This window comes from Bos javanicus, chromosome 8, assembly GCF_032452875.1.
Source record: "Bos javanicus breed banteng chromosome 8, ARS-OSU_banteng_1.0, whole genome shotgun sequence".
In the NCBI taxonomy this organism is placed as follows: Eukaryota; Metazoa; Chordata; class Mammalia; order Artiodactyla; family Bovidae; genus Bos; species Bos javanicus.
The window spans coordinates 79314045-79341832 of NC_083875.1; the positions used below are offsets into that span (position 1 = coordinate 79314045).

The 27788-nt window shown below is 39.1% G+C and overlaps 1 pseudogene; it reads left to right on the forward strand.

The window, feature by feature from the left end:
* Positions 1 to 327: 327 nt before the first annotated feature.
* LOC133253492 (large ribosomal subunit protein eL31-like) lies at positions 328 to 27205 on the forward strand (annotated as a pseudogene).
* Positions 27206 to 27788: the final 583 nt, after the last annotated feature.

The following is a 27788-nucleotide window of genomic DNA, read 5'->3' on the forward strand; positions in this document are numbered from 1 at the left end:
ACTGGGTTGGATTTCTGAGATGCCACAGCACATGGTGGCAGGGGTGACAGAGAGCTCAGCAGGGATGTCCCCTGGAACATCTACATGTGTCTTCCTGTATATGGAAATCACAAGGCAGTAGGACTTTCTACATGTACTTTCCACTGAACAAGGCAACCAGGTAGAAGTCACACAGCCTAACTCTGGGTGTCAGGTAGCATCATGTCTACCACGTTTTGTTGGTTTCAGTAAAGTCATATGGCCAGGCAAGCAAGATTCAAAGGAGAGGAAATAGATGCCACTTTTTGGGAAGACATAGGCAAGACCACATTGTAGAGAGAGTAAAAGATGGAAGATATCATTGTGACCATCTTTGGAACATACAGTCTGCCCCCTGAAGGTCACATGGGCAGAGTTATAAAGGTAAGTGGCTCTATACTTTATGAAATCACTGCCAAGGCAGGAATTCTGTTGTGTAGAATCCAAAGCTCCTTAGGCACATCTGGTACACCTCCTTTAGGAGATTCTCTCACCTCCCTGGGAGCACTGCTAGGGAAAAAAACCACCCCTGGAAGCACAGACCATTAATGCCCTTCTCCTTGGGATATATTTCTCCCTTCTCTCAAGAGAACTCAGCATAGCCTGTATTATGAGTTGAGATTTTTAAAAAACAAAAATCAGCAAAAAGGTTTCTTCATGAAACTTCTCTCCCTTCTCTGTAACCCCCTGAGACATGGGAACACTAAGTTCTGGCTTCTTGAGGTTGAGAAGAAGGGTTGGGAAGAATCAAAGAGAGTATAGTCAAGGACAAGCTCCTCAGAGGGGAAGGAGATGAGAAAAGCAAGATGGTGCCTGTCATGGAAAGTGGTCCTATGGGGTAGCCCCAATTGGTTCAAATTGTATTCCAGATCAAGGAAAAGTTCAAGGAATATTGTACATTTTTCTGAAAGATATAAAGTACCACAATATACTTTATCCCTCAGATGATAAAGTACAAAGCAGAAGGAGATGGAGTCTCTCCACTCTTGCCCAGAGCACTGTGGCTTCCACTCTTGCCCAGAGCACTGTGGCTTCCACACTTAATGTCCCAGAGACCTCAGCCTCACCTGGATATTTAGAGGGCCCCCTGGATGATGGAGCGGCAGTGGCCCAGCTCAGTGGGGAGGTGCTACTGGTGTGAGTGAGCAGAGGCCAGGAATGCTGCTAAACATCCTACAGTGCTCGCCTGGATCAGCCCACAACAACAAAGAAAATGTTGACCCAAAATGTAAACAGCCACAAGGTTGGAAACCTACCATAAATCCATTCAGAAACATTTTTAGAAATTTCTCCCAAGTGTCAGGGATAGCTGTATGCAAGGGAAATCTCTTCATAGTTTTCTAGAAAGGACATGGGAGACCATAAGACAAGCTCTTAGTTAGATTCCCAGCCTTCCTGGGACTCAGCTGTGTGTTATGACTCTTGAAACTTTGAAAAATTATTTCTTAATTCAACTCTAGCCAAGCCATCATCTCTTTTCTTTCCCCCTTTCCAATTTTTTATGACACTAATTTCCTCACCACCCTCCTTTCTGAAATCCAGTTGTCAGGTGTTGGTTGCTGTTTGTCTAAGCTATTTGCTACCTGGTGAACACATGATGCCAAATTCAGTTGGGTATTTCTAAAACAGAGAGGATCTTTTATTTTTTGTCTGGCTATTGATTGTGAAAAATTATAAACATCTTTTACTATTGTGATTATGTAACTATTACTCACTTAATATTATTGTATCATGATTGATTAACAGAAAAATTATAGAACTCTGTATCACCAAAACTAAGATCTAATAGAAAAACCTATAATCATTTTTTAAAATTCAGATGCATATCAGAATTATCTTGAAATTTTTTGAAAAATACAAATGATCAGGTATTGTTTCTAATCTCCAGAGCTCCAGATATGTTTCTAATGAGAAGTCACGTTTAAAAACAACTGGACTATATGATGATCTTTTCCTTTTATCTTGTTTGTTTCACTTTTTCTATTTCATATTTGGTGCTCCCATTTCATTTAGTTTATGTTCTCCAGTTTCTCCATCTCTTTACTTTTTTGATGTTCTCTCTCAAGTCTTTATCAAGTATAGTAGAAAAGCTTTTGTATACATATGTATAATATGCATATATATTTTGGAAAACTTATGAATTTTTGTCTAAAAAATTTATGACATTTTGAGTCCACTTGTTTGACTTAATATGAATAGAATGCTAGATTTCTAATTAAAAACTAGATATGAAACAAGCAACAAAGGTTTACTGTAGCGCGTAGGGAACCATAGTCAATATCTTGTAATAACCTATGATGGAAAATAATTTCAAAATTAATATATGGGTATTTGTATAATTGAATCACCCTGCTGGGCATCTGAAACATTGTAAGTCAACTATACTTCAATAAAATTTATATATTTAAAAAAAAAAAAAAACAGAGAGGAGCTGAACTACTCTAGGTAACTGTTATCATCTAATTTCCCCTCCTTCAACAGTACTTCCTGCCTTGACCAGGGAGCCCATTCCTGTCTTGTTGCTCCTCCACAGGTCTTGGGCCCACCTCCTCCTCCATCTCAGCTTGTTTCATATGATACACTTCTGAAACAGCCTTGCTTTCATTTAATACCAGACAACTTTAACACAAGGCAGATTAGTCCAAGTGTGACAACACAGTAACACTCAAAAGATAATGTGAGAGTTGGTGGGAAGAGATGAATGCCAACTAGTGCACCCTTAGCCTACTAGAGAATAAAAAAAAAAAAACAACTGTGTTGGAGAACTGCAATAACTATTTAATACTATCACAATTTGTTTTAGTATATTATCCTTCCAAATAGTCCCCTAATGGCCTGAAAAATTTGAAACACTTCCAAAGCATTAAGAGTTTTCTGTATTCAGTCACTGGGCAGTCTGGACTTCAGGCCTCAGTTTGGCCAGAAGCCAGAGAGTACCAACTGAGAGCGACTTAAATTTGCAAACTCTGTATTAACTCAAACAGCTTAGCCTCCAGAGGTCAAGATGTGGGTTCTATCAACACCATAAATTTGGATCTCTTGTGCACACTTAGCAAAAGTACTGCACGTATATGGGAAATTTTTCGTATGTCCCTTCTTGTCACACATTTTTGGTTTCTTGTGTTTTTCTAGATCCATTTTCAGTTTAACAAGGTGATGCCATCACCTTCTCTCAGCAAGATAGGTGTTGAGAATTATAAATGGCTCCCACTTGTAAAGAAGTGATGTAGCAAACACCCTGTCTGTATAATGTCAGAGCAGTGGAGCAATCTTTCTAAATATTAATCTGTGTTTCAACCTCATTCTGTGCCCACCAAACTCTTTTAATTTTATCCTGAGGAATTCTTTCCTCTCTGTAACTGAACAGATGTGAATCATCCATTGGGAAAACACAAACAATGATCAGGATTAATATGAGAGACAGAAAGAGTCCAGGATTCATTTTTTACTCATAAGGACTATAGAAAATTCAAAGATGATAAAGGAGATAAGGGGAGTGGGCAGGGCATCAAAAACAGGGAAGATAAAATGAAGAAACTTGAATTCTTAGGGAAATAATCTTCTGGAGCATAGCAGGGAGCCAAGTGGAAGTGTACTCAGTCCTGAATGGACCCTCTTACACCTGTGCATATAGGGCCCCCAGTCTGTCCCCGGTGAGGGTCCACATGGAAGTGAAGACTGTCTGGGCCTTTAGAAACCCTGTCCAGGTTTTCAGCTTCCAGAGTAGAGATCACAGGGGTGATGGCAACTTGAAGGGGAGATTTGCTATAAGGAAGTAATTTGAAGACTGACCTGAGACCAAGAGGAAGCACACATTCTTTTTTTTAGTGTTATACTCCATTTATAGTTCTTATAAAATGCTGGCTATATTTTCTGTTGTGAAGTATATTCTTGTAACTTATTTTATACATAAGAGTTTGTACCTCTTACTCTCCCATTCCTGTATTGCCCCTCCCCCTTCCTTCCCCCTAATGGTAAACACTAGTTTGTTCTCTATATCTACAAGTCTGTTTCTTTTATATTAGATTAACGAGTTTGCTATATTTTTTAGATTCCACAGATAAGTGATATCATACAGTATTTGTATTCCTCTGTCTGACTTATTTAATTAAAAATAGCCTCAAGGACATCCATTTTCCTGCAAATGGCAAATTTTCATTTTTCGTGGCTGAGTTCAGTTCAGTCACTCAATCATGTCCAGCTCTTTGCAACCCCATGGACTGCAGCAGGCCAGGCTTCCCTGTCCATCACCAACTCCCAGAGCTTGCTCAAACTCATGTCTATTGAGTAGGTGATTCAACCATCTCATCCTCTGTCGTTCCCTTCTCCTCCCACCTTCAGTCTTTCCCAGCATCAAGGTCTTTTCCAATGAGTCAGTTCTTCACATCAGGTAGTCAAAGTATTGAAGTTTCAGCTTCAGCATCAGTTCTTCCAGTGAATGTTCAGGACTGATTTCCTTTAGGATTGACTGGTTGGATCTTCTTGCAGTCCAAGGGGCTCTCAAGAGTCTTCTCCAATACCACAGTTCAAAAGCATCAATTCTTCTGTGCTCAGCTTTCTTTATAGTCTAACTCTTGCATCCATACATGACTACTGGAAAAACCATAGCTTTGACTAGATGGACCTTTGTTGGCAAAGTAATGTCTCTGCTTTTTAATATGCTGTCTAAGTTGGTCATAGCTTTTCTTCCAAGGAGCAAGCGTCTTTTAATTTCATGGCTGAGTAGTATTTCATTATTTATATTTTCATTATTTATATACCTATATATATATTCCAATCTTCTTTATCCATTCATCTGCCAATGGATACTTAGGTTGCTTCTATATCTTGGCAAATGTAAATAATGCTACTATTGAACTGGGGTGCATGTATCTTTTCAAATTAGTATTTTTGTTTATTTTTCAGATATATACCTAGGAGTGCAGGAGGAGAAGGGGATGACAGAGGATAAGATGGTTGGGTGGCATCACTGATTTGATGGACAACTTTTATGAATTTTAGCAAACCCTGGAAGCCTGGCATGCTGTAGTCCATGGGATCGCAAAGAGTTGGACATCACTGAGCAACTGAACTGAACTGAAATTACTGAGTCATATGGTAGTCCTAGTTTTAGGTTCTTAAGAAACCTTTATACTGTTTCCCACAGTTTCTGCATCAATTTACTTTCCCACCAACAAGATAGTAGTGTTTACTTTTCCTCCTATCCCCACCAACATATGTTATTTCTGTTCTTTTTGATGGTAGTCACTCTGACCAGTGTGAAGTGATATCTCACTGTGATTTTGATTTGCATTTCCATGATGATTAGCAACTGTGAACATGTTTTCATGTGCCTGATGGCCATCTGTATTTCCTCTTTGGAAAAATGTCTATTTAGGTTTTTGGCCCATTTTTTAAGTCAGATTGTCTGTTAGTTTTTTTTTTTTTTTTTTGATGTTGAGTTGTATGAGTTATTTATGTATGTTTGATATTAAGCCCTTATCTATCATCTCATTTGAAAATATTTTCTTACATTGAGTGGGTTGTCTTTTCATTTTGTCAGCAGTTTCCTTTGATGTGCAAAAGCTTTTAAGTTTAATTAGGTCCCATTTGTTTATTTTTATTTTTATTGCCTTTACTGAGGCTTCCCTGGTGGCTCAATTGGTAAAGAATCTGCCTGCAATGTAGGAGACCTGGGTTTGATCCCTGGGTTGGGAAGATCTCCTGGAGAAGGAAATGGCAACCCACTCCAGTATTTTTGCCTGGAGAAGCCCATGGACAGAGGAGCCTGGCAGGCTATGGTCCATGGGGTTGCAAAGAGTCAGACACAATTGAGCAGATAGCAGTTTCACTTTCACTTTTGCTTTAGGAGAGGGATCCCAAAAATATTGCTACAATTAACATTAAAGAGTATTCTACTTATGTTTTCCTCTAGTAGTTTTATGATTTTCAGTCTCAACATTTAGGTCCTTAATCAATTTTGAGTTAACTTTTTGTATGGTGTTAGAGAATGTTTTAGAACATTTCTTTTCTTTTACTTGTAGTTGTCCAGTTTTCCTAGCACCACTTATTGAAAAGACTGTCTTTTCTTCATTGTATATTCTTGTCTCCTTTGTTGTAGATTAACTGAACATAAATTCACAGGTTTATTTCTCAGCTTTCTTTTCTGTTCTGTTGATCTATGTGTCTTTTTTTGTGTGCCAATACCATACTGTTTTCATTACTGTAGATTTGTTTTATAGTCTGAATTCAGGGAGTGTGATTCCTTCAGCTCTGTTCTTTCTCCAAATTGTTTCAGTCATTTAAGGTCTTTTGTGTTTCTGCACAAATTTTAAAATTACTTGTTCTAGTTCCATTGATATTTTGATAAGAAATGTACTGAATCTGCAGATTGCTTTGGTAGTATGGTCCATTTTAACAATATCAATTCTTCCAATCCAAGAACATGCTGTATCTTTTCATCTATTTGTGTTGATCTTCATTTCTTTCATTAGTGTCTCATAGTTTTCCAAGTATAGGTCTTTTATCTCCTTAGATATATTCTTTTTGATGAGATGGTAAGTGGAATTGTTTCTTTAATTTCTCTTTCTGGTAGCTCATTGTTAGCGTGTAGAAATGCAACAGATTTTTGTATATTAATTTTGTATCCTGCAACTTCACTGAATTTGCTGATGAGCTAGTAGTTTTCTGGAGCTGTCTTTAGAATTTTCTATGTATAGTCTCATGCCATCTGCAAACAATTTGGATTCCTTTTATTTCTTTTTCTTTTCTGATTGCTGTGACTAGGAGTTCCAATACTATGTTGAATAAAAGTAGCAAAAAGTGGGCATTCTTTTCTTGTTCCTGATCTCGGAGGAAATGTTTCCAGTTTTTCATCATTGAGTATGTTAGCTTTGGGTTTGTCATATATGACCTTTATTATGTTGAGGTATGCTCCCTTGGTGCCCCCTTTCTGGAGAATTTTTATCAGAAATGGATGTCAGATTTTGTTAAAAACTTTTCTACATCTATTGAGATGATCATACGGTTTTTATTCTTCAGTTTGTTAATGTGGAGCATCACACTGATTGATTTGCTGATATTCACATTAAGAAACTCACAAAAGGTTACATGTTTAACATTGGCTGTTCAGGGGAAAGTGATAGCTTATTATTAACCTTTTTTTTTAATGATTTTCTCCTCTCTTTTCCCTCTTTTTTCTCCTGTCCTCTTCTTTTTTCTCTTCTCTTCCCTTCACCTTCTCTTAACATGTTGCAAGAAAGGAGAGGAAGGAGACTTCTGTGGCTCTCTTCTGAGTTGTTCACTTGACAATCAGTTGTTTCTGTCCTTCATCATGCTACCTCCAACCCCATGGCTGGTCAGTTCCCAGGATGCCTCAGCACAGACAACAATGAAGGGTTGGGTGAGAGACAAGACACACCCACCTTCACTGTTCTGGCCCTCTTTTCTGCACCAGTATCATACAGAAGGCATTACTGAAGAATCAAAATAACAAGGGAATTACAGAACGAGGGAGGAAATTATCTGTATCCTGAGAAGTGAAAGTGAAAGTCACTCAGTTGTATCTGACTCTGCGACCCTGTGGATTATACAGTCCATGGAATTCTCCAGGCCAGAATACTGGAGTGGGTAGCTTTTCCCTTCTCCAGAGGTAGCCTTTCCCTTCTCCAGAGGATCTTCCCAACCCAGGGATCAAACCCAGGTCTCCCTCATTGCAGGCAGATTCTTTACAGGCTGAGTCACAAGGGAAGCCCAAGAATACTGGAGTGTGTAGCATATCCCTTCTCCAGCAGATCTTCCAGACCCAGGAATCAAACCCAGGGTCAAACCAACTGAGCTATCAGGGAAGCCTAATTAAGGCTTCTCTATTGGTCCTATCCACAAAGAGCCTCCGTGGATATTCTAGCTTCCTAACTTTGCTATTATGTACCTTTTAACAAAAGTACCTTCTTCTAATCTTCATGTGAATTTCCATCAACATTATAAAAAGAACCTCACCCACTACCCAAAGCAACTACTTTTTCCAGTGTCCTCACAGTGCTTCATTTTGTCAATGCTCACATATTTATCAATATATTAGCATAAGCTAGGAGAATTCCTACTTCTACTTCTGTTTTATTGACTATGCCAAAGCCTTTGACTGTGTGAATCACAACAAACTGTGGAAAATTCTTCAAGACATGGGAATATCAGACCACCTTACCTGTCTCCTGGGAAATTTGTATGCAGGTCAAGAGGCAACAGTTAGAACTGGCTATGGAACAATAAACTGGTTCCAAATCAGGAAAGGAGTACATCAAGGCTGTATATTGTCACCTTGCTTATTTAACTTATATACAGAGTACATCACGTGAAATGCTAGGCTGGATGAAGCACAAGTTGGAATCAAGATTGCCGGGAGAAATATCAGTAACCTCAGATATGCAGATGACACCACCCTTGTGGCAGAAGGTGATGAGGAACTAAAGAGCTTCTTGATGAAAGTGAAAGAGGAGAGTGAAAAAGTTGGCTTAAAAACATTGGCTGGCATCACTGACTCAATGGACATGAGTTTGAGTAGGCTCCGGGAGTTGGTGATGGACAGGGAAGCCTGGCACGCTGTAGTCCATGGAGTTGCAAAGAGTCGGACACAACTGAGTGACTGAACCAAACTGAACTGAGGGGGATTCCAGCAGAATAGAGATCAAATGTATATTCAGTATTTGGTAAGTAGACTTACCCGAAGCCCCATGTTCTTCAAAGTCTTTCCACCAGTGTGAACTGCAGCCTTGCTTCTCTGTTTTCTGATTGCCCAAGAAGTAATTGTTAAGTCAGTCAAACAGATGAAAACACACACATGCACACACACACATATATCTATTCCCAAAAGCAAATATTCGTTTTTAGTGACAAAGATTAAACCTACCAGAAAGAACAAAACATTGTTCTACTGTGCCATGATTTGTAACGTCGGTTCTGTCACTACAGAGTTTCCTCTTCGTTTTACTATTCCTAAGACTTTGATTTGCTTTGGACCCTCTCTGCATCACACATACACAGTACACATTTTCAGACCTGCCAGTGCTAAAAACAGCTTATCACTGAGAGAGACATTTCACAATTGTCTTTTCCTTAGCTGACCAAAGATGCTGCTAAAATTTTGAAATTCCTTTTTGGAGGAACATAATCACATTCTTAGGCAAGAGCCATCTTCCAGTCTGGGGAAGAAGACAGGAGCAGAAGTCACGTTTGTTCTTTCACTTACGTTATCAATATCTTAGCCCATTGTAGCATTTCCTCATCCTTGCTACTGAAAGTATAAGACAAGATAAAAGGAAATTTTCTCTTCTGTATTGAAGAAACCTCTTTTAGTTGCTGGAGTTCTCCCCAACCATCTGAATTCAAAGGATTTGGGGGAGAAAATCAACCAGCTCCAGGAGAAAAATGTTTGAGATTTGAAGCCTACTAGTCTCAGCTTTGTCCTCTTTTCTCACAAAATCAAATCCCATCACTAGATGGGAAAAGATGGGCCAGACGTCCCCTCCTATCCCACTTACAACTCTTCATGACACTGTATATCTCCTCAAGACTCATATAACTCTTTTTTCAAGGGTTTCCTATGCAAGAAAAGGTAACAGTAGCCACAGAACCTAGTGATGCCCAAAATTACAGAGAAAGTTATGTTGAAAAGAAACTTTCTTCTAGGGACAATATGAAACATTGGGAACAAAGCTAGTGGAGGTGATGGAATTCCAGTTGAGCTATTCCAAATCCTAAAAGATGATGCTGTGAAAGTGCTGCACTCAATATGCCAGCAAATTTGGAAAACTCAGCAGTGGCCACAGGACTGGAAAAGGTCAGTTTTCATTCCAATCCCAAAGAAAGGCAATGCCAAAAAATGCTCAAACTACTGCACAATTGCACTCATCTCATATGCTAGTAAAGTAATGCTCAAAAGTCTCCAAGCCAGGCTTCAGCAATACTTGAACTGTGAACTTCCTGATATTCAAGCTGGTTTTAGAAAAGGCAGATGAACCAGATATCAAATTGCCAACATCCGCTGGATCATGGAAAAAGCAAGAGAGTTCCAGAAAAACATCTATTTCTGCTTTATTGAATATGCCAAAGCCTTTGACTGTGTGGATCACAATAAACTGTGGAAAATTCTGAAAGAGATGGGAATACCAGACCACCTGATCTGCCTCTTGAGAAATCTGTATGCGGGTCAGGAAGCAACAGTTAGAACTGGACATGGAACAACAGACTGGTTCCAAAGAGGAAAAGGAGTACATCAAGGCTGTATATTGTCACCCTGCTTATTTAACTTATATGCAGAATACATCATGAGAAACACTGGACTGGAAGAAGCACAAGCTAGAATCAAGATTGCTGGGAGAAATATCAGTAACCTCAGATATGCAGATGACACCACCCTTATAGCAGAAAGTGAAGAGGAACTAAAAAGTCTCCTGATGAAAGTGAAAGTGGAGAGTGAAAAAGTTGGCTTCAAGCTCAACATTCAGAAAACGAAGATCATGGTATCCGGTCCCATCACTTCATGGCAAATAGATGGGGAAACAGTGGAAACAGTGTCAGACTTTATTTTTTTAGGCTCCAAACTCACTGCAGATGGTGACTGCAGCCATGAAATTAAAAGACGCTTACTCCTTGGAAGGAAAGTTATGACCAACCTAGACAGCATATTCAAAAACAGAGACATTACTTTGCCAACAAAGGTTCATCTAGTCAAGGCTATGGTTTTTCCAGTGGTCATGTATGGATGTGAGAGTTGGACTGTGAAGAAGGCTGAGCGCCAAAGAATTGATGCTTTGGAACTGTGGTGTTGGAGAAGACTCTTGAGAGTCCCTTGGACTGCAAGGAGATCCAACCAGTCCATTCTGAAGGAGATCAGCCCTGGGATTTCTTTGGAAGGAATGATGCTAAATCTGAAACTCCAGTACTTTGGCCACCTCATGCGAAGAGTTGACTCATTGGAAAAGACTCTGATGCTGGGAGGGATTGGGGGCAGGAGGAAAAGGGGACAACAGAGGATGAGATGGCTGGATGGCATCACCGACTGAATGGATATGAGTTTGAGTGAACTCCGGGAGATGGTGATGGACAGGGAGGCCTGGCGTGCTGCGATTCATCGGGTGGCAAAAAGTCAGACACGACTGAGTGACTGAACTGAACTAAACTGAAATCAAAGAGATTTGGAGTTAAATCCCAATTACACAGGATATAACCTTAGATTAGGCTCATTTTATAATGTTTGAAAACAGGAATAATAATACATATCTCAAAAGGTGGGTCATAAGTGACTTTGCATCTGTAAAGAATTCCAATCTGTGCACATAGCAGTGGAACAGACATCAACCCGCTTCGTAACACTTAGTTGCAAGAAATGTCATAGTTGTAAGAAATGTCACTGATTTGTCAAAATCAATAAATCAGATCACCTCTCATCAGGGGTTGAGAAATTCAATCTCAGGTTCTATTAGAAACAGCATTTGGACTGAGTTAAATCATCTATTGCCATAATAGAAAACTAATATATAATGTCTAAAATAATGAAAGTTAGCTTACAGTGCCACATCTATAAAATAGTGTACTATATGGAAACACTGGTATAAATTGCAGAATAAATAGAAGACAAGTGCTTCCATTAGGGGAAAAAAATGACATGATGGTAATCGAGTAAGTCAGGGAACTGTTTTTATTGTTATAAATTATGTGTATAAATCTGAACACCCACGTATTAGTTTGCCTATGTACAGAGGTTTCTTTATGTCTATTTTCTCAACTCAGAGTAAAAAAATCCTAATAGTTTGAAAGCCCCTAAATGTTTCTTTGTTCAAAACATTTTGCAGTTAGGCAAATATACAGAAACAAATAATGCCATGACAAAAACATTGTCCATGATTTCACTATACTAAAATATTTTCTTAAGTGTTGCCTGAACAATATTCATACTCTTTTCTAAAGTCTATCATTAACCCAGTCTGGGTCATTAGACCAGTTGCTTCATCTCTGTGAGCCGTGTGTGTGTGTGTGTGTGTGTGTGTGCACACTTAGTGGCTCAGTCATGTACAATTCTTTGTGACCCCATGGGCTGTAGTCCATCAGGTTGCTCTGTCCATGGAATTTTCCAGGCCAGAATATTGGAGTGGATTGCCATTGCCTCCTCCAGGGGATCTTCCTGACCCAGGGATTGAATCCAAAACATCTCTTGCGTCTCCTGCATTGGCAGTCTTGACAACTGTGCCACCTGGGAAGCCCATGAGCCTGAGTATCCTTATCTATAAAGCTAAATAGTTTTCAAAGTTTCCTTCCAAAATCTGACAGTATTTCCGTTTTTGTCACTGGCTATCAAAATGGAGATTTAATGACTTCTGAAGAGCTGTTCAGATTAAAAGGGCTGAGAGCTGAGAAGAGTCAGCTCAGAATAGAGTTTGTGTTTGTATCCCTTTTGCAATAGCTGTTCTTCTTGTATGCAGTTCCATGACCTTCTGTTCTCATCTTCTAGATTCCTATAATACAAAACAGACCCTATTTCAGGACCTGTTGAAGTCCTCTCCTGCGTCCTTCCCAAAGCTCAAGAAAAGAAAGAAACAACACGTACCCTGTGGGACCTGCAGAAGCTCATAGGACATAAATGGAGCTCCTAAGAGAGAAACAAGTGGTGGACATAAAGATAACACTTGAGATTGGATGTTTTCAGATTTTTTGAGAAAAACTAAGAACCACATTTAAGGCTGAACTTCATACTCGTATTTCTTTATTGAGATCATATTCAGTTCAGTTCAGTTCAGTCACTCAGTCATGTTTGACTCTTTGTGACCCTATGGACTGCAGCAGCCTACCAGGCTCCTCTGTCCATGGGGATTCTCCAGGCAAGAAAACTGCAGTGGGCTCCAGGTGATCTTCCCAACCCTGGATCGAACCCAGGTCTCCCGCATTGCAGGTGGATTCTTTACCATCTGAGCCACCAGGGAAGCCCAAGAATACTGGAGAGGATAGCCTATCCCTTCTTCAGGGGATATTCCCAGCCCAGGAATCGAACTGGGGTCTCCTCCTCTCCTCTGCAGGTGGATTCTTTACCAGCTGAGCTACCAGGGAAGTCCAATATAGGTCCGTGGCTATGATTAAGTGCCTGAATTTTAATTAATGTGTATGGATTAAAAGCACAAATGTATGGGTCAAGGAGGGGGAGCAAATGAACATTTCATTATTTTCAAATTGTATCATAGTGATTAAAGCCAGAAAAGGAAAGTGAAATTCTCTTCTCCCTCTGTGTTCCACCCCTCTGTCTCTACCTGTGTTTTGGGCACTTCCCCTCCCCATTTTCTTGAACATCAGTTTTATTATCTGTAAAATGAGAAATTTCCATTTAGGCAGTGACTCTTAGATCCTCATGTATTCCTTTCATAATTTCACCAAACTGATAGATAAATCTTCTCAATCACATGGAACTGGACAACAATTTCCCCTCTCACATTCTCAATTTCCCCTCTCACATTCTCAATTTCCCCTCTCACATTGCCAGAATCATTCATGGGAACTTCTCTTACAGAGCTCAGGGTTTTTTTTCTATGATTCAAGCAGCTTATGAAGGAAAATGCTAACATTCAGATAAGATTTTACCACCTGGAAAGATGACAAGTTGAACAAAAGAAAAGTAAGCCAGTATAATTTTGTGAGAAAGACCACTATCTCTGCCAATTCAGTACTGAAATATTCAACTTTTGCTTGAAGTTGAAAGTTATGACCAACCTAGATAGCATATTCAAAAGCAGAGACATTACTTTGCCAACAAAGGTCTGTCTAGTCAAGGCTATGGTTTTTCCTGTGGTCATGTATGGATGTGAGAGTTGGACTGTGAAGAAGGCTGAGCGCCGAAGAATTGATGCTTTGGAACTGTGGTGTTGGAGAAGACTCTTGAGAGTCCCTTGGACTGCAAGGAGATCCAACCAGTCCATTCTGAAGGAGATCAGCCCTGGGATTTCTTTGGAGGGAATGATGCTGAAGCTGAAACTCCAGTACTTTGGCCACTTCATGCAAAGAGTAGACTCCTTGGAAAAGACTCTGATGCTGGGAGGGACTGGGGGCAGGAGGAGAAGGGGACGACAGAGGATGAGATGGCTGGATGGCATCACTGACTCGATGGACATGAGTCTGAGTGAACTCCGGGAGTTGGTGATGGACAGGGAGGCCTGGCGTGCTGCGATTCGTGGGGTCGCAAAGAGTCAGACACTACTGAGGGACTGAACTGAACTGAACTGAATAACCTCTATGCACCCTTATCATGTGTAAGAATTTCTGTGGGAGAAGCTCACTTAAACCCAGTGCATATTCTTCCGTGGCTTTGTTCAGCAACTGTTTCAGGCTCTCAGGAAGTATAGGAGAGCCCTGAGTTCTGTCCCCCATCTCATTATTGTATGTTCCTCACCTGTGTTTTTCAAAAGTACACATAGGAGGCAAAATCTCAGGCCCAAAATGCAGGGGTAGAAGAAATACGATTTGTTATATTTTTCTCTATGTGTTAGTCATTCAGTCATATCCAACTCTTTGTGATTCCTTGGTCTGTCTGTGGAAATCTCCAGGCAAAAATATTGGAGTAGGTTGCCATTCTCTAAGTTTAATTTCTACTCTGAGTTCCCACGGGGCTTTCTGATGGAAGTGTAATCAAATTCACTTCACAGTTAGTTCTGACCCTACCCCTGTGGATGCAGATACAGCCTGAAAGGATGTGAGAATGATGGAAGATGTTGCATGGCTGGACCAGATGTGGTCTATCTGCACTGGCATATGTTGAGCTGAGATATTGCAGCCACTCTGTCTCTCACTTCCAGCTTCTGGTCCACCCCAGGTCTGAATGCCCCTCAGCTGAATCCTGGGGCCTTTGAATTCCACAACTGGTTTGTGTCTGCTCCCACTCTTTCCAGAGAGTCTGAACTACCTGCCTCTGGCCCTTCTTATCTAGATGTGCCAGACAGCCATTTCTACTCTGTAACTCTCTCAGTTTAAGAAAACGTATCCACAGCTTGAAAATAAGACAAAAATGTGGTTGGGAGTTCTTTAATTGTGGCGTATCATCGAACAAGCTTTAAGGGATTATCTGAGGTTCTATGGCAACATTTCTCAACTGTTTTTTTTTTTTTTTCCCCCTCATTTCCCCCCAAGGAGAAAACTCTAATTATATTCTGATTTAATTTTAGTTAATTAACTTGAGCTACATAATTTAATTAATAATCAATTGGTTTCATTAATTGCTCTGATTTACCCCTAAGAAAAAGGAAATAAATTACATCTTGCTTAACTTTAAAAGTCATTGCTACCTGACTTTTTGGAGGTCATTCACAGATTTTTGAAGAGACTCCAGGTAGGATACTTGACAGAGGGATGAATCTTGGGAGACTCAGAGCTGTCCCCATCTGATGCAGTAAGTCAGCATGTCAGTTCCTCTGGTAACTCTTTTTCTAACCTATGTTAGCCGAACACTGGAGGCAACGGAGAAGGCAATGGCAAGCCACTCCAGTACTCTTGCCTAGAAAATTCCATGGATGGAGGAGCCTGGTAGGCTGCAGACCATGGGGTCGAAAAGAGTCGGACACGACAGAGTGACTTCACTTTCACTTTTCACTTTCACACAATGGAGAAGGCAATGGCAACCCACTCCAGTGTTCTTGCCTGCAGAATCCCAGGGACGGCAGGGCCTGGTGGGCTGCCGTCTATGGGGTCGCACAGAGTCGAACACGACTGAAGCGACTTAGCAGCAGTAGCAGCAGGAGGCAGAGAATACACTACACTTTTTCTCTCAATTTTTGCTCAGTTGCCTCTTTGAGTTTATTCACCAGAAATGGGTGAACAACGGAAAGGACTGTTTGTCAAACATTTCTACTCTTTTCTTTATCAACCAGAAAACAAACTTTAGGGAGCCATTTGTGACTCTTCAAAACTTATCTTTGTTAAGAATCACATCATTTCCTCTATTCTATGCCTTTTCTCTTTCTACCACCTCCCTAAAATAGCTTCAGCTCAACTTCAACCTTTTCCACAGAAATTACCCTCATAAAAATATCTGGGATTACTTACACCCCAATGAGGCTCCAATTCAACGTGTTACCTTCTCCAACATTTTTAAGTCTTGACTCTAACTATGGAAGCTTTTACAACCAGCGTAGAGTACTCCAAGCCTCAGTGATTGGGTGAGGATATTAAGGTGGGAGATGGTGGACCGAAGAGAGCTGATTCTATGGCTCCACAATAATATGGTCAACAGAAGTAATGGGGCAAAGAAGCTGACAAGTGATCTCAGATCCCCCAAGAGATGTGCTAATTTTGCCAAGTTACTTTGCTTTGCCAGCACTTTCAAGTCTCATTCACAGTTCTAACAGAAATACAAATTCTGTCAATTGCTCTGGTATTATGAAGGAAAAGCATTACAAATATAAAGGGGGTGGTAGGCTCTTTTGGTGTGTGTGTATTAATGAGTTCTTACATTGCTCTTAATATGTGTGACTGTCTCTCTCCCTCTGCCATGAGCAGGGAAATGCTACAGATCCTCATAAACATACAAATAAAGTATCAAAATTAAATGGGTTTATAAAAAGATAATTTTATTTTTATTTTTTTATTTAATTTTATTTTATTTTTTAACTTTACAATGTTGTATTGGTTTTGCCATATATCAAAATGAATCCACCCCAGGTATACATGTGTTCCCCATCCTGAACCCTCCTCCAACCTCCCTCCCCATACCATCCCTCTGGGTCATCCCAGTGCACCAGCCCCAAGCATCAAGTATCATGCATCAAACCTGGACTGGCGACTCGTTTCATATATGATATTATACATGTTTCAATGCCATTCTCCCAAATCATCCCACCCTCTCCCTCTCCCACAGAGTCCAAAAGACTGTTCTATACATCAGTGTCTCTTTTGCTGTCTCATATACAGGGTTATTGTTACCATCTTTCTAAATTCCATATATATGCGTTAGTATACTGTATTGGTGTTTTTCTTTCTGGCTTACTTCACTCTGTATAATAGGCTTCAGTTTCATCCACCTCATTAGAACTGACTCAAATGCATTATTTTTAATGGCTGAGTAATACTCCATTGTGTATATGTACCACAGCTTTCTTAGCCATTCATCTGATGATGGATATCTAGGTTGTTTCCATGTCCTGGCTGCAAAAACAGTGCTGCAATGAACATTGGGTTACACATGTCTCTTTCAATTCTGGTTTCCTCAGTGTGTATGCCCAACAGTGGGATTGCTGGATCATAAGGCAATTCTATTCCCAGTTTTTTAAGGAATCTCCACACTGTTCTCCATAGTGGCTGTACTAGTTTGCATTCCCACCAACAGTGTAAGAGGGTTCCCTTTTCTCCACACCCTCTCCAGCATTTGTTGCTTGTAGACTTTTGGATCGCAGCCATTCTGACTGGCGTGAAATGGTACCTCATAGTGGTTTTGATTTGCATTTCTCTGATAATGAGTGATGTTGAGCATCTTTTCATGTGTTTGTTAGCCATCTGTATGTCTTCTTTGGAGAAATGTCTATTTAGTTCTTTGGCCCATTTTTTGATTGGGTCATTTATTTTTCTGGAATTGAGCTGTAGGAGTTGCTTGTATATTTTTGAGATTGGTTGTTTGTCAGTTGCTTCATTTGCTATTATTTTCTCCCATTCTGAAGGCTGCCTTTTCACCTTGCTTAGAGTTTCCTTTGTTGTGCAGAAGCTTTTAAGTTTAATTAGGTCCCATTTGTTTATTTTTGCTTTTATTTCCAATATTCTGGGAGGTGGGTCATAGAGGATCCTGCTGTGATGTATGTCAGAGAGTGTTTTGCCTATGTTCTCCTCTAGGAGTTTTATAGTTTCTGGTCTTACATTTAGATCTTTAATCCATTTTGAGTTTATTTTTGTGTATGGTGTTAGAAAGTGTTCTAGTTTCATTCTTTTGCAAGTGGTTGACCAGTTTTCCCAGCACCACTTGTTAAAGAGATTGTCTTTAATCCATTGTATATTCCTGCCTCCTTTGTCAAAGATAAGGTGTCCATATGTGCATGGATTTATCTCTGGGCTTTCTATTTTGTTCCATTGATCTATATTTCTGTCTTTGCGCCAGTACCATACTGTCTTGATGACTGTGGCTTTGTAGTAGACCCTGAAGTCAAGCAGGTTGATTCCTCCAGTTCCATTTTTCTTTCTCAAGATCGCTTTGGCTATTTGAGGTTTTTTGTATTTCCATACAAATTTTGAAATTATTTGTTCTAGCTCTGTGAAGAATACCATTGGTAGCTTGATGGGGATTGCATTGAATCTATAAATTGCTTTGGGTAGTATACTCATTTTCACTATATTGATTCTTCCAATCCATGAACATGGTATATTTCTCCATCTATTAGTGTCCTCTTTGATTTCTTTCACCAGTGTTTTATAGTTTTCTATATATAGGTCTTTAGTTTCTTTAGGTAGATATATTCCTAAGTATTTTATTCTTTTCATTGCAATGGTGAATGGAATTGTTTCCTTAATTTCTCTGTCTGTTTTCTCATTATTAGTGTATAGGAATGCAATGGATTTCTGTGTGTTGATTTTATATCCTGCAACTTTACTATAATCATTGATTAGTTCTAGTAATTTTCTGGTGGAGTCTTTAGGGTTTTCTATATAGAGGATCATGTCATCTGCAAGCAGTGAGAGTTTTACTTCTTCTTTTCCAATTTGGATTCCTTTTATTTCTTTTTCTGCTCTGATTGCTGTGGCCAAAACTTCCAAAACTATGTTGAATAGTAATGGTGAAAGTGGGCACCCTTGTCTTGTTTCTGACTTTAGAGGAAATGCTTTCAATTTTTCACCATTGAGGATAATGTTTGCTGTGGGTTTGTCATACATAGCTTTTATTATGTTGAGGTATTTTCCTTCTATTCCTGCTTTCTGGACAGTTTTTATCATAAATGGATGTTGAATTTTGTCAAAGGATTTCTCTGCATCTATTGAGATAATCATATGGTTTTTATTTTTCAATTTGTTAATGTGGTGTATTACATTGATTGATTTGTGAATATTGAAGAATCCTTGCATTCCTGGGATAAAGCCCACTTGGTCATGGTGTATGATCTTTTTAATGTGTTGTTGGATTCTGACTGCTAAAATTTTGTTAAGGATTTTTACATCTATGTTCATCAGTGATATTGGCCTGTAGTTTTCTTTATTTTGTGGCATCTTTGTCAGGTTTTGGTATTAGGGTGATGGTGGCCTCATAGAATGAGTTTGGAAGTTTACCTTCCTCTGCAATTTTCTGGAAGAGTTTGAGTAGGATAGGTTGTTAGCTCTTCTCTAAATTTTTGATAGAATTCAGCTGTGAAGCCATCTGGACCTGGGCTTTTGTTTGCTGGAAGATTTCTGATTACAGTTTCAATTTCCGTGCTTGTGATGGGTCTGTTAAGATTTTCTATTCCTTCCTGGTCCAGTTTTGGAAAGTTGTACTTTTCTAAGAATTTGTCCATTTCTTCCACGTTGTCCATTTTATTGGCATATAATTGCTGATAGTAGTCTCTTATGATCCTTTGTATTTCTGTGTTGTCTGTTGTGATCTCTCCATTTTCATTTCTAATTTTATTGATTTGATTTTTCTCCCTTTGCTTCTTGATGAGTCTGGCTAAGAATTCAGCACCACCAAACCAGCTCTCCAACAAATACTAAAGGATATTCTCTAGACAGGAAACACAAAAAGGGTGTGTAAATTCAAACCCAAAACAATAAAGTAAATGGCAACGGGATCATACTTATCAATAATTACGTTAAATGTAAATGGGTTGAATGCCCCAACCAAAAGACAAAGACTGGCTGAATGGATACAAAAACAAGACCCCTACATATGTTGTCTATAAGAGACCCACCTCAAAACAGGGGACACATACAGACTGAAAGTGAAGGGCTGGAAAAAGATTTTCCATGCAAACAGGGACCAAAAGAAAGCAGGAGTAGCAATACTCATATCAGATAAAATAGACTTTAAAACAAAGGCTGTGAAAAGAGACAAAGAAGGTCGCTACATAATGATCAAAGGATCAATCCAAGAAGAAGATATAACAATTATAAATATATGTGCACCCAACATAGGAGCACCGCAATATGTAAGACAAATGCTAATAAGTATGAAAGGAGAAATTAACAATAACACAATAATAGTGGGAGACTTTAATACCCCACTCACACCTATGGATAGATCAACTAAACAGAAAATGAACAAGGAAACACAAACGTTAAATGATACAATAGACCAGTTAGACCTAATTGATATCTATAGGACATTTCATCCCAAAACAATGAATTTCACCTTTTTCTCAAGCGCACATGGAACCTTCTCCAGGATAGATCACATCCTGGGCCATAAATCTAGCCTTGGTAAATTCAAAAAAATAGAAATCATTCCAAGCATCTTTTCTGACCACAATGAAGTAAGATTAGATCTCAATTACAGGAGAAAAACTATGAAAAATTCAAACATATGGAGGCTGAACAACACGCTGCTGAATAACCAACAAATCACAGAAGAAATCAAAAAAGAAATCAAAATTTGCATAGAAACGAATGAAAATGAAAACACAACAACCCAAAACCTATGGGACACTGTAAAAGCAGTCCTAAGGGGAAAGTTCATAGCAATATAGGCATACCTCAAGAAACAAGAAAAAAGTCAAATAAATAACCTAACTCTACACCTAAAGCAAGAAAAGAAAGAAAAGGAAGAGATGAAGAACCCCAGGGTTAGTAGAAGGAAAGAAATCTTAAAAATTAGAGCAGAAATAAATGCAAAAGAAACAAAAGAGACCATAGCAAAAATCAACAAAGCCAAAAGCTGGTTCTTTGAAAGGGTAAATAAAATTGATAATTTTATTTTTAAAATAAAAAGAAAGTGATTCCTGGATCCAACCATGACAGAATTATAGGTATCAGACTTACCCTCTCAGGGTAACAACATGGAGAAATTGCTTTGGACTCTAAATGTCAAAGCTTCAAAGATGTGAAATGCATGAGGTAAATTCCTCATTCTCTGTAGCTTTTGATTTGGAAACAGTTTCCAAATTATAGCACAAAGACAAGACCAAATAAAGAACAGAAGTCTCACCAGGCATAGGAAACAAAATTTCACAATTGCTTAGGTAGCTGGGATTTGTAGACGGCAAAGTACCAGAGAAGAGGGATTTAACAAGAGAAGGGACTCCCCAACATCTGTAAGATTCTCCTTGAGTCTTTGACTGAATATTAAACTGCAGAAGTTCAGGCCAGTCTTCATGTATCCTGGTATAAAATAGCTATGGAGGGAAGAGGTGCCTGGAGCTAACAGTGATTCTATATTAGACAGGTCTTAGATGTGGAACTCTGGCCAGGTAGAATGGATAAACCTCACAAACCACCATGAATGGTGGTTGAGATCTGAGAATAGCAATGCTTTAGAAGGAAAACTACATTAACCTTAGATTAAGGACAACACTAGACCTATCCTAACAAAGGCTAAGACAAAACTGGACAAGGTCTAACTGATGTGCAAATAAATTAACTGCAAGGCAGGTAAAAGTTCAATAGTCTTTAGAGGAGAAAAATAAAATCAAAGCTCTCAGAAATGTGACATCTACAATGATCAGCATACAATAAAAATTATAACACATTAATAGAAATATATGTGAGCTATAATCAAAAATAATTAATAAAATGGACCTAGAGATGATACTAGGAAATTTGGAAAACTCATCAGTGGCCACAGGACTGGAAAAGGTCAGTTTCCATTCCAGTCCCAAAGAAAGGCAATGCCAAAGACTGCTCAGACTACCACACAATTGCACTCATCTCACACACTAGTAAAGTAATGCTCAAAATTCTCCAAGCCAGGCTTCAGCAATACGTGAACCGTGAGCTTCCAGATGTTCAAGCTGGATTTAGAAAAGACAGAGGAACCAGAGATCAAATTGCCAACATCCACTGGATCATTTAAAAAGCAAGACATCTTGCTTTGTTTTTAAAAGCAAAAACATCTACTTCTGCTTTATTGACTATGCCAAGGCCTTTGACTGTGTGGATCATAACAAACTGTGGAAAATTCTTCAAGAGATGGAAATACCAAACCACCTGACATGTCTCCTAAGAAACCTGTATGCAGATCAGAAAGCAGCAGTTAGAACTAAACATGGAACAATAGACTGGTTCCAAATTGGGAAAGGAATGAGTCAAGGCTGTATATTGTCACCCTGATTATTTAACTTATATGCAGAGTACAACATGAGAAACACCAGACTGGATGAAACACAAGTTGGAATCAAGATTGCTAGGAGAAATATCAATAACCTCAGATATGCAGATGACACCACCCTTATGGCAGAAAGTGAAGAAGAACTAAAGAGCCTCTTGATGAAAGTGAAAGAAGAGAGTGAAAAAGTTGGCTTAAAGTTCAACATTCAGAAAATGAAGATCATGGCATCTGGTCCCATCACTTCATGGCAAATAGATGGGGAAACAATGGAAACAGTGGCAGACTACTTATCTGGGCTCCAAACTCACTGCAGATGGTGACTGCAGCCATGAAATTAAAAGACCCTTACTCCTTCAAAGAAAAGTTATCACCAACCTAGACAGCATATTAAAAAGCAGAGACATTACTTTGCCGACAAAGGTCCGTCTAGTCAAAGCTATGGTTTTTCCAGTGGTCATGTATGGATGTGAGAGTTAGACTATAAAAAAAGCTGAGCACCGGAAGAATTGATGCTTTCGAACTGTGGTGTTGGAGAAGATTCTTGAGAGTCCCTTGGACTGCAAGGAGATCAAACAAGTCCATCCTAAAGGAAACCAGTCCTGAATATTCATTGGAAGGACTGATGCTGAAGCTGAAACCCCAAAACTTCGGCCACCTGATGCAAAGAGCTGACTCATTGGAAAAGACCCTGATGCTGGGAGCGATTGAAGGCAAGAGGAGAAGGGGACAATGGAGGATGAGATGGTTGGATGGTATCATTGACTCAATGGACATGGTTTTGGGTAAACTCCGGGAGCTGGTGATGGACAGGGAAGCCTAGCGTGCTACAATCCATGGGGTTGCAATCAGTCAGACACAACTGAGCGCCTGAACTGAACTGAGAGATGATATGGGGCTTCCCCCAGTGTTTCAGTGGTAAAGAATCCACCTGCAATGCAGGAATTGTAGGAGATGCAGTTTAGACCCCCTGGGTCAGAAAGATCCCCTGGAGCAGGGCATGGCAACCCACTTCAGTATGCATGCAGAGATGTTAAAGTTATCATAAAAAGACTTTATAACAGTTATTAGAAATATGTTCATTGATTCAAAGGAAAAGATGGACATAATGATCAAAGAGATGAAGAAAGCTCAGCAGAGAAAAAGAAACCATAAAATAATTTCAGGTAAAATCAAGAACTGCAAAATACAGTAGCTGAAATGAAAATTTTACTGGGTAAACTTAACAAAAGAGCATATACTGCAAAAGAAGATTATCAGTGAATATTAGTGCAAGCCAGAAGACAATGACAAGAAATCTTTAAAATACTAGAAGGAAAAGGAGAGACTGTTGACCTAGAATTCTATATCAACTGAAAATACCCTCTAAAAATAATAGGAAAAAAAGAATGACAAAAACAATTGCCAAGAGAATTTTCCCCTGCAGAAAGAAATATAACAGAAAGATTTTTTTGCTGAAGGGAAATGATATCAGATAGAAACAGAAACCAAAATGAAGGGTTATAGCATGTCAGGAAGCATGTATATGCAAGTAAATAGAAAGTATTGTTCTCATTTTTTAATATAATTTACTATTCAAAGTGGATAAAAATGTATGGTAGGGTTTATAAAATGCAGAGGTAAAATGAAAGACAACAATAGCACTAAAAATGGGACAAATCAATTAAAACATGCCATAGTAAGTTTTTTATATTATACTTAAAGAAATATCATGCTAATTCAAGGTAGACTATGGTGATATAAGGATGTATATTGTAATCCCTATGGCAATCACTAAAATAGCTAAGAATCAGCAGGTAAGTTAAGATTGAATGTTGTTTTAAATACTTCATTAATTAAAGAATATAGAAATGATGAAAAGAGGAACAGAAAACAAAAAAGGCAATGCTGATCTTAAATTCAAACATAATAACTATTTCAACTGTGAGTGGACTACAACTACAATTAAAAGGTAAAGATCATCAAACTAGACAAGTAAAGATATACCCATTTGAACACAAGAGTTGCAAAGAAAAGCAAGGAGAGATAAGAAAGCCTTCCTTAGCGATCAGTGAAAAGAAATAGAGGAAAACAATGGAATGGGAAAGACGAGAGATCTCTTCAAGAAAATTAGAGATACCAAGGGAGTATTTCATACAAAGATAAACACAATAAAGGGCAGAAATGGTATGGACCTAATAGAAGCAAAAGATTTTAACCAAGAGATGGCAAGAATGCACAGAAGAACTGTACAAAAAAGATATTCATGACCAAGATAATCTCAATGGTGTGATAACTTACCTAGAGCCAGACAACCTGGAATGTGAAGTCAAGTGGGCCTTAGGAAGCCTCACTACAAACAGAGCTAGTGGAGGTGATGGGATTCAGTTGAGCTATTTCAAATCCTAAAAGTTGATGCTGTGAAAGTGCTGTACTCAATATGCCAGCAAATTTGGAAAACTCAGCAGTGGCCACAGGACTAGAAAAGGTCAGTTTTCATTCCAATCCCAAAGAAAGGCAATGTCAAAGAATGCTCAAACTACTGCACAATTGTACTCATCTCACACGCTAGTAAAGTAATGCTCAAAATTCTCCAAGCCAGGCTTCAGCAATACGTGAACTGTGAACTTCCTGATGTTCAAGCTGGATTTAGAAAAGATGGAGGAACCAGAGATCAAATTGCCAAGATATGCTGGATCATCAAAAAAGCAAGAGAGCTCCAGAAAACCATCTATTTCTGCTTTATTGACTATGCCAAAGCCTTTGACTATGTGGCTCACAATAAACTGTGGAAAATTCTGAAAGAGATGGGAATACCAGACCACTTGACCTTCCTCTTGTGCTGTATGTAGGTCAGGAAGCAACAGTTAGAACTGGACATGGAGCAACAGACTGGTTCCAAATAGGAAAAGGAGTACATCAAGGCTGTATATTGTCACCCTACTGATTTAATTTATATGCAGAGTACATAATGAGAAACAGTGGGCTGGATGAAGCACAAGCTGAAATCAAGATTGCTAGGAGAAATATCAATAACCTCAGATATGCAGATGACACCACCCTTATGGCAGAAAGTGAAGAGGAACTAAAGAGCCTCCTGATGAAAGTGAAAGAGGAGAGTAAAAAAGTTGGCTTAAAGTTCAACATTCAGAAAACTAAGATTATAGCATCTGGTCCCATCACTTTATGGCAAATAGATGGGGAAACAGTGGAAACAGTGACAGACTTTATTTTTTTAGGCTCCAAACTCACTGCAGATGGTGATTGCAGCCATGAAATTAAAAGACGCTTACTCCTTGGAAGGAAATTTATGACCAACCTAGATGGCATATTAAAAGGGGAGACATTACTTTGCCAACAAAGGTGCATCTAGTCAAGGCTATGGTTTCTCCAGTAGTCATGTATGGATGTGAGAGTTGGACCATAAAGAAAGCTGAGTGCAGAAGAATTGGTGCTTTTGAACTATGGTGTTGGAGAAGACTCTTGAGAGTCCCTTGGACTGCAAGGAGATCCAACCAGTCCATCCTAAAGGAGATCAGTCCTGGGTGTTCATTGGAAGAACTGATGTTGAAGCTGAAACTCCAATACTTTGGCCATGTGATGTGAAGGGCTGACTCATTGGAAAAGACCCTGATGCTGGGAAAGACTGAGTGCAGAAGGAGAAAGGGACGACAGAGGGTGAGATGGTTGGATGGCATCACTGACTCAATGGACATGAGTTTGGGTAAACTCCAGGAGTTGCTGATGGACAGGGAGGCCTGGCATGCTGTGGTTCATGGGGTCACGAAGAATCAGACACAACTGAGCAACTGAACTGAACTGAACTGAAGAAGTATACATTAATATGTTATTTTCAAGAAATGGACTTCAAGCATAGACACATGTTAAAAAAAAAAAATAAAAGACTGGAAAATCATACCATGCAAATAACTAATTAGAAGGATGCTAGTGGGGCTACACAAGAAGTAGAATTCATAATAAGAAGTAATATCAGCAATAAGGGCTTCCCAGATGACGCTAGTGGTAAAGAACCCACCTGCCAATGCAGGAGATATAAGAGATGTGGGTTCAATCCCTGGGTTGGGAAGATCTCCTGGAGGAGAGCATGGCAATGCATGCCAGTATTCTTGCCTGGAGAATTTCATGGACAGAAGAGCCTGTTGGCTACAGTCCATGGACTCACAAAGAGTTGGACATGACTGAAGTGACTTAGCACATAGCAGAGTAAAGATAGGCATTTCATAATGACGCAGTAACAATTTATTAAGAAAAAATAAGAGCCCTAAATGTGTTTTCATCTAATACAAAGCTTCAATATGCTCAGTGCAAAAAACTGACAGAGCTAATCTAGAAAGAGACAAATTCTAATTAAAAATGGAGATTTTAACTTTTCTATTCCAGTACTTGATTAAAACAAATGTATTTTAAAATGCTTTCCAATAAGAGCCCAGCAGAACAGCTCCCTCAAAGAAAGGTGGCAAGAGGAAGGGCTGGTTTGCCATCAGCGAAGTGGTGACCAGAGAATACACTATCACCATTCACAACCACATCTATGGAATGAGTTTCAACAAGTGTTCCCCTCAGGCACTCAAAGAAATCTGGAAATTTGCCATGAAGGAGATGGGAGCTCCAGATGTACACACTGACACCAGACTTAATAAAGCTATCTGGGCCAAGGGAATAAGGAATGTCCCATCTCATGTTGGTGTGTGATTGTCCATAAAATGTAATGAAGATGAAGATTCACCAAACAAGCTCTATATGTTGATTGCCTACGTACCTGTCATCACTTTAAAAAAACTACAGGCAGTGAATATGGATGAGAATCAACTGTTATTGTCAAATAAGGTTGTAGAATCACAAAAATTAATAAATAAAGACTTGAATAAGATTATTAGCCAATTTAACTTTACTGATATTTATAGAACACTACACATACCAATTGTGGAATTCACATATTTTCCAAGCATATGTGGAATATTTATGAAATAGATCAGCTGCTGGGCCATGAAAGATCTCAGTCCACTTCAAAGAACTGGATTCATACAAAGCATGCTGTTGCTGCTTAATCACTTCAGACGAGTCCAACCCTCTGCGACCCCATGGACCATGGCCCGTCAGGCTCCTCTGTCCATGGGATTCTCCAGGCAAGAATACTGGAGCAGGTTGCCGTTTCCTTCTCCAATGATAAAGTAAGAAGTGAGTGAAGTGGAGTCGCTCAGCCATGTCCAGCTCTTTGCGACCCCATGGACTGTAGCCTACCAGGCTCCTCCATCCATGGGATTTTCCAGGCAAGAGGACTGGAGTGGGTTGCCATTTCCTTCTCTGCATACAAAGCATATTCTCTAAAAACAATAAAAGTATGATCTTTGATACAAGAAGTCAATAGCAAAAAGATATCCTTAAACATTTGGAAGCTAAGCAACAAAGTTCTAAATAACTCATGAATCAAAAAAGAAATCCCAAAGGAAATTAGAAAATATTTTGAACTGAATGACAATGGAAGCAAAATACAACAAGATTTATAGGAATGCAGCTAAAGCAATGCTTAAAAGGAAATACCTAGAAAGGACAA